Raw genomic sequence first — 14,336 nt, forward strand, 5'->3', positions numbered from 1 at the left:
CTTTAATTCTCTAAATGCATCGTTTCGCTCTTTTAGCCCTGCTGCATTCCTCATTCCACCATGGCACCACTTTCTTCCTACCCTTGGTTGTTGTTTTGGGTATACTGTTCTCTGCTGCATTTAGTATATGTTGCGTTATGTGGCTTGTAATGACCTCTATGCTTCCCTCTGATGTTAGCAGGTGTACCGACTCCTCACACCATATCCTACATTCCCCCAATCAGCTTTAGCAAAGCACCACCTGGTTATCACACCTCCTTCCTGCATATATACATTATTATTCATTTTAGGAAGCACTGGATAATGGTCACTTCCTACAGTGGAGTTATTCAAAAAACCATTCGCATGTATGAACCAAACAGTTTGTTACGTCCCGACTAGGGGAAGAGGAAAGCAACATACACCAGATTGGAATTGGTAATAATTATAAATGGCTTTATTATACCAGGGTGAAACAAAATGGCAGGCAGGCAGCCTGAAACAAACAAAGTGGCCACAAGGGCGCAAGTTTACATAAACAACCAAACAAAGGGAGGACTCTAAAAAGGGAGCCTGTTTACATACAAAGAAATAGATAAACTAAATAGTAACTAAAACCCTCACTGTCAAAGTGGTACTAACTAAAGAAAATCATATCACACTACAAAACACAGACCACACAATTTAACCACAGACCGAAGAGCAAGTAGCGAGAGGCGTCTGTTCACTCAACAGAGCCTCCAGAGTGATGATTGTCCCCAGGCTTTGTAGTCGTCTCCAGCAGGTGTGCGCCGGCTGTACGCTGCGATTGGAGTGCGTCAGACCCGGCGTGCTCCAATCACAATCTTCAGGGGCGGACCAGGAGATGGCAGCCAATCACGACAGGGCAATCGCACAGCTCATTTACATGCAACACACATTAACACAGTTAAGAGGACCAGGAAGGCAGCAGCCGGCATGAGACTTTCCCCCTGTGAACATCTACTCTTGTGCCATGTCCATCATTAAGGCATACTAGTGTTCTTTCCTCCAGCATTTCTTCCACTATGTTTCCGTTACTGTCTGTATGGTTGCTGCCCCATAGACTGTTGTGTGCATTGAAATCACCACACCAAACTTCCTTCCTATGTTTATATTCTGCTATTTCTTTAAATATCAGTGGTTAGATTTGGACATGGGTTGTATACATTGATTATCCTAATGTTATCTTGTTTTCTAGGGTTGCAGATGTCCACTATAATACAGTCTATATCATCAGGAGATTGCACCTCCCTATATGCCACACCATCTTTGAGAAATGACTGCACGACTTCAGGTCTGCGATGTGGACAGTACACCTCAAATACATACCTTCACAACCTGGGGTATTTGAAGATAAGGGAATGACATGTTTATAATATGCTGCAAAACACAACAAATATGCAGGGTTACGAGTCTGTTTCTAAGGCCATTTTATTTTTGGTAGTCTGATCATTTCAACAAGAGAATACTTTAAGAAAACGTTTTCCCACACTCTTTGTAGGAGCCATTTTATGGGTGTTGTTGGTGTCTCAGTTTACCTTAATTACATGTATAGTGCAATATTATTTTGAACACTTGGTGGCGGGGTTTAGCTGCGAGAGGTCATAGGTGAGAGGACAGGAAGAGCATACTGATTCTACCAGACGGCCAGCCAGCCCCAGCAGATGCTCATACTACAACTATTGACACCGTGTACTTAAACCTTGGTATGTAAAGCAATAAAACATCATTCTAAAACTTCAGCAAAAGACCGGAACTTCATATGTTTGCGTCTGCGTCAGGATCACTCTAAACCCTCCTGTGAAGTAATGGCAAAAAGATATAGGACACTGGAACATTTAAACTGCCATTACATTAAGTAGAATCGTACTCTGAGTGAAACTGGACAATATAAGAAACATATCGCATTGGATTAAGGATCGTTTTCACCGGACAAACAATTGGATTACTTCACAACCACACCATCATCCCGGATCAGCTGGACAACACCTCACAATGAGCTGGAGATTGTCACCACCTGCGCTCATCAAGACGGCGAAAGGAGAGGCCGAGAGCCAAGGCTGGGAAAGCGGCCGGGTATGAGCAGCATTAAAACTGGATCGTATATTGGAATCATAAGCTGCATTGGACAATGGCTTGGATTTAATGCTGCAATAATGTCAGCTGTTTGAAACAGCTGTCGGCAGATGGACAGCCTGAAAACGAAACTTAAAGGAACAGTGAACATTATGCATGTCAATTCTGACGTTACGTCAACAGATGGCGCTGTTAGGATGGGATCTGTAATGGAAAAAAGGATTACCCAACACAAGGCCAATAGAGTGGAGCTCCATGGGACCTTATTTTCGAAAAAATTATGTATTGAAGTCAATGGAGAGACAAAGATTATCTTTCGATCCAGTTTGAATTGTGCCACGAATTACACATATGATGTTTGTCAATTTGAAAGATAATTTTGTAAGTAAAAAAAAAAAAAAATGTCGTAAAACTGTGAACACATTTGTTTGTGTGAAACGCTCAATGAACTACATCTCCGGTCTCGCAGAACAACACACGTCATCAAGATGGCCGTCACTACTGTCTTGTCAACAAAAGGATTGACTCCCCTCACTATCACCACAATGAAACACGTCCAGAAGAATGTCATGCAAAGCTGCCTGCCTTCCTTTGATTCTCTCTGAACTGCCTGGTCTTTTAATGTTTACGTCAACCATTTCTGCAGATAGCGTGAAGTAGAACAGATCGGCGATCGCCGATGCTAGCGTTGGCATTTCTCCCCCGGGCTTAAATTGTGTATTATAGAATGATCACACCGGTGACAGTACTCTTCAAAGGGTTCACGATATATGACTACTACTCTTACTTACATGTTGGGTTACTTAATGTTACTTCATATTAAGGCTAATAAAAATGACACGGCTGTAATGCTAACTGACGTGCTAGCTACTAGCTAGGTAGCTAACTTGATCCAGCCACTCCTGGTCCTTCCATCAGATGGGAAGCGAAAGAACGAGCAAGACCCATTGCTGGTATGATAACAACCTGGTACTAAGCACACAGGCATCTTGTTAAAGTTATCTTATCTTAGCCAGCGCCATATAGATAGATTATATCTATTTGGCGCTGATCTTAGCTATCTCTCAGTGGAGGAAAACAATTGTGACATCACTTACGCGACTCTGGGATTAGTAGTCTTTGTAGTTGCGTATTTTTCATAGTCTTATATTTCAACAGTTTTACGACAAACTGTGACTTTTTTGACATGGAAATTATTTTTTAAGATTAACAAACATCATATGTGTAATTCATGGCACTATTCAAACGGGATCGAAAGATATGTTTTCTCTCTCCATTGACTTCAATACATTATTTTTCCGAAATAAGGTCCCATGGAGCGGAAGTAGATGGGCGTGACTTTGCCACTCTATAGATGGGAATTGTTTAGTGTAAACTGTGAAAAAAACAAAATATGCTTAATTGCGGCTCTTTAAAACACTATGGTTTTTCTCCTGTGTGAACACGAAGATGTGATTTGAGAGCACTTGATGTAGTGAACGTTTTCCCACACTCTTCACACCAGTATGGTTTTTCTCCAGTGTGAATACGGTGATGTGATTTGAGAGCACTTAATGTAGTGAACGTTTTCCCACACTCTTCACACCAGTACGGTTTTTCTCCAGTATGAATATGGTGATGTTTTTGTAGATCACCTGATGTACTGAAAGTTGTCCCACACTCTTCACAGCTGTAAGGTTTTTTCTCCAGTGTGAATACGTTGATGTGATTTGAGATGACCTGATTTAGTGAAAGTTATCCCACACTCTTCACAGCTGTATGGTTTTTCTCCAGTATGAATACGTTGATGTGATTTGAGAGCACTTGATGTAGTGAAAGTTGTCCCACACTCTTCACAGCTGTAAGGTTTTTCTCCCGTGTGAATACGTTGATGTGATTTGAGATGACCTGATCCTGTGATCTAGCGGATGATACTCAACTATATTTATCAATCAAGCCTGATGAAATTAATCATCTAAATAAAATTCAAGACTGCCTTAAGGACTTAAAAACGTGGATGACCTTAAACTTTTTGATGTTAAACACGACCAAAACTGAAGTTATTGTACTTGGCCCGAAGAATCTACGAAACAAATTATCTAAGGATATATTAACCATGGATGGCATTAATTTGGCCTCCAGTGAGACTGTAAGGAATCTTGGTGTTATATTTGATCAGGATTTATCCTTTAACGCCCACATAAAATCAATTTCAAGGACCGCCTACTTCCATCTACGTAACATTGCAAAAATCAGGCATATCTTGCCTCAAAACGATGCAGAGAAACTAGTCCATGCATTTGTTACTTCAAGGCTGGATTATTGTAACTCTTTATTATCAGGGTGTACCAAGAAGTCAGTCAAGTCGCTTCAGCTGATTCAAAATGCTGCAGCTCGTGTACTAACCAGAGTTAGGAAAAGGGACCACATTACTCCTGTTCTGGCTGCCTTACACTGGCTCCCTATAGAACACAGGATAGAATTTAAAATTCTTCTTCTCGCCTACAAAGCCCTTAATGGGCAGGCGCCATCTTACCTTAAAGAACTCATTATACCCTACTGTCCTACTAGGGCATTGCGTTCCAAGAATGCAGGGTTGTTGGTTGTTCCTAGAGTCTCTAAAAGTACAATGGGAGCCAGAGCCTTTTCTTATCAAGCTCCACATTTGTGGAATCAGCTTCCAGTTTGTGTTCGGGCGGCAGACACCCTATCCGTTTTTAAGAGTGCGCTTAAGACCTTCCTTTTTGATAAAGCTTATAGTTAGGGCTGATTAGATTCAGCCCCTAGTTTTGCTGATATAGGCTTAGTTTGTCGGGGGACATCTTACTTCTTCCTTCTCTCTGTCTATACCTGTGTACTCTCATGTTCCGATTAACCCAGCTTCCCCAAATGTCTTTCTTTTTGGTGTCTGTATACGCCGGGATCCGGAGTCATGGATGATCCTGCGCTCCTCTGTCCTGGATCTTGAGTCGTGGCTGTGGTCCTGGATCATAGGTCCTGGATGGATATCCTCGTGGATTCATCTTCCTATTATACACACATGCATTTCCAAACATTTGGACTACCTATGTTGCAAATGTATTATCTTTTCAATTTACACACGGCATCTATTGCATGTCTGTCCGTCCTGGGAGAGGGATCCCTCCTGTTGAGATCTTCATATGAAGTGAATACTTAAAACGAAAGTTAATTGAGATCATGGTATGAAGTGAATACTTAAAAACGAAAGTTAATTATAAATCATACATGATCAATCATATTCTTGTATAAACCCATAAGGAGAATGCTTCTTGACGGTTTTTGAATATGTATCTATGCTTACAATTTTTTCTGTTGCTATTTGAGAACTTTGCGTTTTGAAAAGAGGGTGTTGTGACTTTTCATAGTATGTTTAATACTTAAAAACGAAAGTTAGTTATAATCAAATATAATCAATTATATTCTTGTATAACCCACAATGAAAATGCTTCATATTTTAGGTTTTCTATAGTTACAGTATAAACAAAACAAAGTGGGTTGTTTAGGTTGAGTTTTCTTCCTCTCCTCTGGCAGCAGTCCACAGGGAGGGGGGGCTTCACACTAAGGGGAGAAACATTAAGAGGCCAAAGAGAGTTCATGTCCTTTTTACCTCATATGAAAGGGTGTCTTATCCCATAACAGCTGTGGAACATGTCGGGACATGTTTAGCCTTGTACATTAGTGCGCAGGCGCAGTTTTCAACTGAATTGGGTGAAGAGGAGGAGTTTGTTTTTTTGGGTTTAGGATCCAGTTTTTTTAGCATAAAGGGACTGGGTTTTTGAGAGAGCGCGAGAGAGGGGGGGTAACCCCTGGTAGACTCTCTCCGGGTAGGCTGTGTGCTTCAGAGCTGGGTTAATAGCTCTCGGTAAGGTCTTTCTAGACGGGGTAAATATCTCTCGAATTTATTGGTTGTTGGCTGAGTGGAATGATTTGATGAGAGATGTGTTGGTGAATATTATAACCCGCGACCTGTAAGGACCTTCCTTCGAAATTTGCGGACAGGAATGGGTTTTTGAGTGTTAATCCGCCGTCTGTGTCGGAAAAAGTGTTTGAAAATTATAAATACCGCGACCTGTAAGGACCTTCCTTCGAATTTTGCGGATAGGAATGTGTTTTTGAAAGGTTAATCCGCCGTCTGTGTCGGAAAAAGTGTATGAAAACTGAAGTGAATAAATGGGTGAATGAAAAGTTGAATGCGCTTTTTATTGTCACCGGTCTTTTTACGAGGAAATACCTCTAAATTCTATCGGGAGAATTTTAAAATGTCACAACTGAAATGGGCAGTTGAAATTAAAACATTTTGGTAATAAATGTAAGACTGTGAATTAAAGTTTCATTTGAACATGATCACAGCACGGTGTTTTTGTTAGTATGATTATAATGTTGTGAGAGAGAAGGTAAAAACCCTGTATTAGTTTGGACCTATTTTTCTTCAAATAAACTGAATCCCACCTGTTGGATTGGGATCCTTTAAAAGACACCTGTGCCCTCCTCTCCTGCGTCAAAGGTAAGATTGCACCCTGCCACACACACTTAGGTAGGAGCACACTCCATTTACTGATATCAAAATCCTTCGGGATCGCTTAAACAGATTAAAAAAGAGTTGTCTGAATTGAAACAGCAGTTAATTGAAACCTTGGTTCTTCGGGGTGGTTAGGAAGAGGTGAGATCTTGCTGACGTTGGTGGATCTGAGCCACGCAGCAAACTTACATAGACTCAATAATCTTCGGAAAGGTCAATTAGGAGGTCAGAATAATTTGCCGGAATAAATTATCAGGACCTCTCAAAACTCTAAACACTCCTCTGTTGCTCTCCCTGAGGTTTCTCCCATTTTTCCCTTTAAACTGTGGGTTTTCTTCTGAAGTTTTTCCTTGTACGATGTGAGGGTCTAAGGACAGAGGGTGTCGTATTGTCATACTGATATTTTGTACAAACTGTAAAGTCCACTGAGACAAATGTAACATTTGTGATATTGGGCTATATAAATAAACATTGATTGATTGATTGATTGAAAGTTGTCCCACACTCTTCACAGCTGTATGGTTTTTCTCCAGTGTGAATACGGTGATGTGATTTGAGAGCACTTAATGTAGTGAACGTTTTCCCACACTCTTCACACCAGTATGGTTTTTCTCCAGTATGAATACGGTGATGTGATTTGAGAGCACCTGATTCAGTGAAAGTGTTCCCACACTCTTCACAGCTGTATGGTTTTTCTCCAGTGTGAATACGGTGATGTGATTTGAGAGCACTTAATGTAATGAACGTTTTCCCACACTCTTCACAACAGTACGGTTTTTCTCCAGTATGAATATGGTGATGTTTTTGTAGATCACCTGATGTACTGAAAGTTGTCCCACACTCTTCACAGCTGTAAGGTTTTTCTCGGGTGTGAATACGTTGATGTGATTTGAGATTACCTGATCTAGTGAAAGTTGTCCCACACTCTTCACAGCTGTACGGTTTTTCTCCTGTGTGAATACGCAGGTGGCGCTTTAAATTTCCAGATGTTGTAAAGGATTTGTCACATTGCTGACAGCTGTGACGTCTCTCTTTTCCTTTCGGTTTCTAGAACAGACGGACAGAGAAAGAGAGAAAGTCAATCTAAAAAGCATAAATACACAAGTTAACACAATAAAAACTCACTTAAAGTGGACCTATCATGCTATATTTGAACAATATATTGTAGGGCCATACCTATATAAAGTATATAAATATAGTTTTTTTTTCAAAATACCAAAAAGATCCTGCATTTGCTCTTTTCAGTGCTGTTTTTGCAGGGGGCTGATTCTGTGAGCTGCAGCTGACCACGACCCCCTGCAGCTGACCACGCCCCCTGCAGCTGACCACGCCCCCCTGCAGGAGAGGGGAGCGTGCTCTGAGATCAGCTGCTGGGCTGCAGCGGGAGAAGAGGGGGAGAAAAAGAGATCTCCGTCCACCGTGTTTTATTCTTATAGAAGTAGTACATATCAGTGTGATATCCTTGAATGCGGACACGCAGCTCTGAATGTTCGCTGGGTCTATTACAAACATTGTAAGGCCCTACAACAAGTGAGTCTCGCAGGACAAATGGCACCCAAGAAAAGTGCAAACCTCCCTGACGAGGTGGAGGAGATTAAGAAATCTCTCGACTTCTTGTCAGCCGAAATCAAAACAGTCGTGGCGCAGCAAAATAAAATCTTGGAGCTACAATATGGTTTCAAAGCAAACAGAACCACATCATTTGCAGTTATAGAATTTATGGGACACATTACTAAGGCGATAGAAAATAAAGAATATGCAATAGGGATATTTCTGGACCTTAAAAAAGCATTTGACACGGTTGACCATGAATTATTAATTAAAAAACTACAGAGATATGGCATTAGAGGTGTTGCATTATCATGGCTATCCAGATACCTACATAACAGGGAACAGTACGTTGAACTACAAAGCCATAAATCACAACTACTGCAGGTTACATGTGGGGTGCCTCAGGGCTCAGTCTTGGGGCCATTACTATGTATTCTGTACATTAACAATATATGTGAAGTATCAAAAATTATTAAAACCATTCTTTTTGCAGACGACACAAGTCTACTCTGCTGTGGGGACGATTTAGAACAGATATTGGTCACAATGGAGAAGGAACTGAGCAGGATGAAGATCTGGTTTGACCAAAATAAATTAACATTGAACGCAAGCAAAACCAAACTCATAATATTTTGGGAATCGATCGACCAATACAGAGAAGAAACTCACTATAAATGGCGTCCAATTAGAAAGAGTATCGGAAATAAAATTCCTTGGAGTAATCATAGACATTAAATTAAGTTGGAAACCACATATAAGCTATATCAAAGCCAACATGTCCAAATCAATAGCAATTCTGAATAAAGCCAAATACCTAATTAATCAAGCTTCTTTGTTTATGCTGTACTGCTCCTTCATACTTCCATACGTGATGTATTGTGTGGAAGTTTGGGGGAACACATATAAAACAAATACACATCCTATCTTCATCCTGCAAAAAAGAGCCATACGAGTTATACATAAAACTACGTACAGAGAACCAACAAATAAATTGTTCATCAAACTAAAAACACTAAAACTACAAGACCTGGTTGACTATAAAACTATTCAAATTATGTTCAAAGCCGCAAATCAACAATTACTTCATCCAGGGACTTTTCACACAGAGAGAAAGCATGCACATGTTGAGAGGAAACTGCATTTTCAAAAAACCACCCGTACGAACAAATGCCAAACTTCACTGCATCTCATCAAAAGGTGTTAGTCTGTGGAATAACTGTAACGATGCACTGACATATTGTACAAGTCTAAACTGAAAGTATTATTTAGGAGCCAAATCATTAATGGTTATAAACAGGACCTGTAAAATCCCATTTGTTGTAATTGTAAAAGTAATTTCTTTCTGATTGTTTTGTAAAAAAAACAAATTAACATGCCAAACATGTCGCTGATGACGATGACCTAATGTTTTATTTATAAGAAACATATATGTTAGAGGGGGTAGGACCAGAAACGTTTTTTAAGCTTCTTCTTGCCCCTGTTGAACATGACAGACTATCTGAGAATTATTATTATTCATTTTTTTTTTTTTTTGTACTTTGTTATAATTATTAATTTGAGTGAGAAAAAAAAAAAGAAATATATATATATTATTGTTATTGTATGTTTTTGTTTCTGACATGTTCAATAAACTGACTAAAAAAATAAGAGAAGTAACGGGGCAGAAACTCTCCTTTTTACGCAGCGGTCCAGACATAGACATCAAACGGCGACACATATTCAGTGTGCAGTTCCTTTGGCATTAGGGCAGGGATATCTAGATACTTTCCAATGTTTGACATCATGAATTGTGCTACTTTTAAAGCAAGCAACGATGTTTTCAAATCTGTAATCAAAAAGCTCCTCAAAAACGCTATCGAAGCAGTTCCTGCCGTTGCTACGTTAGTTCAAACAGTAACAACGGACTATTTCTCTTAGCGGATGCATGTCAATTTAAATCAATACAACTATTTTTTAAATCAATAAAATCATTTCCTAAATCCATAAAAGCATTTCAATTAATATTAGGAGTCATATCGTTACTTTGTTGAGAATGTGGCCGTGTGATAAGCGGGATAATGTGCAGCGACGCGGTCATTATAAATAACACCTTCATGCCGATCTAGATCCCTCCGCTCCGCCTACTGACGTCAGTAAAGTGTTCAAATCTGGATCAGTCTGTATCAGATTCGTTGCAGCCCCTTTTTTAGAGATTTGGGTATGGAGGAAAATAGAGAGGGTTGTGTTTTCTGACACTTGGTGAGTTCCCTGGAACACCGGGGACACATATTCATGTATAAAAGACGTACGAAAGTGCATTTTGCATGATAGGTCCCCTTTAATATAAACCTTGAGTTAACAAAATACTATTTATCAACTGTTTGTGTTTATTATATTTGATACAGTAATACAGCAATATTCTAACCAAAGTATATAACAGAGGTGGGGGACTCGAGTCACATGACTTGACTCGAGTCTAATGAGTTGACTTGCCTATTTTTTTACTTGAGACTTGCTTGACTAACATTGATAAAAGACTCGACTTTGACTTGGTATTCATGACTTGAGACTTAGGCTTGAGACAGATGACTCGAAAGGACTTTACTTTTTAAAATAAAATATTTGCATTTGTATTTTACGAAGCCCCTAGAGGGCAATGAAATAAAAAAAAGAGAAAGGAGAAAGTAGGAAGTAGAGCGCACAGGAGACAGCCGTTTCATTGCAGACTGTTATGTTTATGTGGGGAAATACATACATTATTTGAGATATATATTTCAAACTCGGACTTCATTTTAGGGACATTTCGGCCAGGGGTGTAGAGTTATTTGTTCAAGCACCGAATCGGCAAAACAGGAGAGTCTGTGAACCAGTCTGCCTTGACCTATGTATTCATGTCTGTGACTCTCACAGTATCTGCTGCCCACAGCTGCTTCATAGAAGAAAAACCTCCTTCACTTCATGAAATCTCTGCAGCACCAGGAGGCAGTAACGTGTAACTGAGAATCTGAGAAGAGCAGCAGCAGCTGCAAAGAGCTGTGCCTTCACTGTGTTTACCTTCATTAGAACAGCTAACGAGCGACCGCAGGCTGCTATGTTTTAACCACTTCCATTTCCATTAGCTCAAAATGGCGGAAGAAATTCTGGGGAAGACGGTTAAAGAGCTCAAGAACAAGTGCAAAAAGCAACTTCACCAGGCAGGCCAACTACCTCAACAGAGAAGCAGGTAGAATGGTCGAAGCAGAGCTAAGGGAGGAATTCACCAAGCTGAAAGAGGGATTAAAAAAGGTTCTTGAAGCAAATGAGGACTGCATGGCTGGGTTGCAGGCAGACGCTCAAAAGGCCGAAGGAAAGCCAGAGAAGCTCTTTCAAAGCGGGAAGAGGCCGACGGTGAAAGGACTGCAGAGGAGGCTGAAGCCAGAATGGAAGAGGTGAGAGTTCTTATTCAAGATAACCTGTGGTCCAGATATGGCCGATATGAGCTCATCACTGCAATTGAGGAAGCAGAAGAAGTCAGTGAACAAGCTGGGAATGTGCCTGTGGAAGGAACCAAGCTGGAAGGCTACGGGGTGCTCCTGACCATTCTAGAGAGGCGGATGAAGGAGGCCACCAGAGTGATGGCAGCTTGGGAGTGCTGGATACCCATGATGGCGAAATCAGATCTAGCTGGCAGAGTCAAGGACCTCAAAGCAATAAGGAATAGACTTGAGATGATGCAAGGTGAATTTGTCAACTCACGCAGGATTGCAGCGGAGAAACTGCAGAAGTTCTTCCCAGAGGTCAAGCCCGACAAATTATAGAGGCCAGAAGAAGTCAAGACTCCTAAAGGGACAGAGAAGGCACATGAACTTGTCTGCTATGGCCTAAGGGAGATTGCCAAAGTGCATATAGTCATCAGTCCTGAAAAACTGCAGAAGTTCTTCCCAGAGGTCAAGCCTGAAGAATTAAAGAGGCCAGAAGAAGTTGAGCTCCTCATAAGCCACAGGGAAGGAAGACTTGCTCCACAAAGAGTGAAGGTGGTTGGAGACCTTGTTTTGTGGGAAAGTCCACTGGGAAAAACAGTAGGCGGGGCACACCCGGAACTGTTTGAGGAGATTGAAGGTCACACAGGTCCAACACACACTTTGCTTGCTCCATGAGAACAGCTGCAGTCAGGTATGAGGAGAGAAAGCTTCCAAAAGACAAACCAGCACAGTTGCAGAAGGAAGATATTGCTGAAGTAAAGGTCACAGCTGCAACTAATCGTGAGTTCCTGGAATGGTGGAGGTGGGACAGCATTGGAGCAGCCTGTGAGCCTAAGTGTGGAGGATGTCGGTGTGGAAATTGCCAACCAGGAGGTAAAGAGATTACCCTGGCGGAGGAGAGAGAGCTGGATACAATAAAGGCAGGCCTAACCTACGTCAGGCAGGATTCTCATATTGCATCACCACACTGGGATGCAAAATATCTCTGGACTGAAGACCCCACTTCTCTCCCCAACAACCAACATGCTGTGGAGGCCACAGTCCTGAAGACAGGAAAACAGCTGAAGCGGGAGCCTGAGTGGCAAGTTGTAGATAAAGCCCAAGTGCACAAAATGGTCGAAAGAGCTGGTGGCTTATGCCTCAAACCAGGGGTCCGGTCTGGTCAAAGTGGGAGGCAAGAAACTGCAGCAGCGCTCCTGGGAGGAGAAAAAGCAACAGCTGCAAGTAAAACTCTCATCCTCCCAAATCAGATGAGAGAGGAGGACAACAAAGCCCTGGGAATTGGGTACAGAGTGGAGGAGTGGCCAATAAGATCAGCTGGAGAGGTGGCAGCGCAAGCCAGAGAGAGTGTGGACAAGCTCCAGAGGAAGGCATTCTCAGCAGCCATAACAAGAGCTCAAGCCGAAATAAATCAAAGAGATGGCCTAGAAGACCCACAGGGAAACAGAAAAAGGAAGAGCCAATGGGAGAAACCTAGAGCCGATCAGACTCCTACCAGAAATATTACAGGAAATACAGTGAAGGATCCTGTGGAGGTGAAAAGATTCTGCAGCCTTCAAAAACGTGTCGGTGTCATAGCCTGGGTGTGGAGAGCTGCAAGGAAGTGGCTGGAGATCAAGGACCAGCCTAGGGCAGAATCAAAGTTGGAAGTAATATGGCACACAAGGAATCGAGATGTAGCAGTGGGAGATGTGGTGTGGCTGGCTGACCAAAATGCCCTGAGAGGACATTACAAACTGGTGAGAGTGGTCAGTGTAAATACTGATGGAGAAGGCATCGTAAGGGATGTAAATGTGAGAACCTCTCCCAGCTACCCAGTCTCAGTTATGAAGAATAAAGTCTGTGGAGGGTACAAGGGACATCCAAGCAGGATCCCTGCCACTATTCTTCATAGAGATGTCAGGCGCCTGGTCATCTTACTTCCTGTGGAAGAACAGGTGTGATTTGAAGGTGAAGAACTGGTGTGAGCTCCTTGGGTTCAGGAACCAGGAGCTCAAGTGGGAGGTGTCGAGACGAAAGTCAATATAATAATATCTGTGAAAAACGGACTAATAAATAATTATGTGTTTTCATTTAGAGTACTAGTATTGTTCAATACCAGGAGAGGGTATTTGTTTTATTTTGGATAGCGTAGGCTACTTTTCAGAAGCGAGCTGTATAAAAAATATGAACGCCGCTTCCGGCAACACGGCTACCAAAGGGGTGTAGTTTGTGATGGCCGGTCTCTTGTTCTCAAAGCCACGGAGAGAGAACCAGGCGACAGTGTGGGTGAGGCTCCGGAGACGCCGTTGGTATGTTTATTGTGTTTATGTACTTGATCTGTTGCCGCACTTTGCGAGAGTGCTGTTGCGCAATCAACTGGTTTTTTTACGCAGCGCGGTCTGCCTGTGCTCCGTTTGTTTTCTGTGTAATTTAGACAGCGCAGGTGTTTAGATGAGGTTTTCTCTGGTGCCTGTTTCCAAGTGGAGATAAACACTCCTATTAATTCATTTAAGTTAATGATTTGGTTTTAAAGTAACAATTTATCCTTTTTAATTAAAACATAGTTTGTGCTATTATTATTATTATTATTATTGAGAATGCAGTGAGACCTGCAAAATGTTTGTAATTTGTGTAGCATGTGAGCTAACTTTTGTTTGTCCTTTGTGTTTTGAAGGTTTTCAACCTGATCAATTCTTGGAGCTGTCTTGAATAAATGAAGACAAAAAGAACGAATTTGAGTTGTCCAAAGCGTCCTCTGTTGCCCTCTA

At 41.5% G+C, this 14,336-nt stretch overlaps 1 pseudogene; it reads right to left on the reverse strand.

Annotated features, from left to right (window-relative positions):
- Window positions 1–3,143: 3,143 nt before the first annotated feature.
- The window catches only part of LOC117562454, a 50,328-nt pseudogene continuing 39,135 nt past the window's right edge, over window positions 3,144–14,336 (reverse strand).

The sequence above is a fragment of the Gymnodraco acuticeps genome, unplaced genomic scaffold, assembly GCF_902827175.1.
Source record: "Gymnodraco acuticeps unplaced genomic scaffold, fGymAcu1.1, whole genome shotgun sequence".
Taxonomy (NCBI): Eukaryota; Metazoa; Chordata; class Actinopteri; order Perciformes; family Bathydraconidae; genus Gymnodraco; species Gymnodraco acuticeps.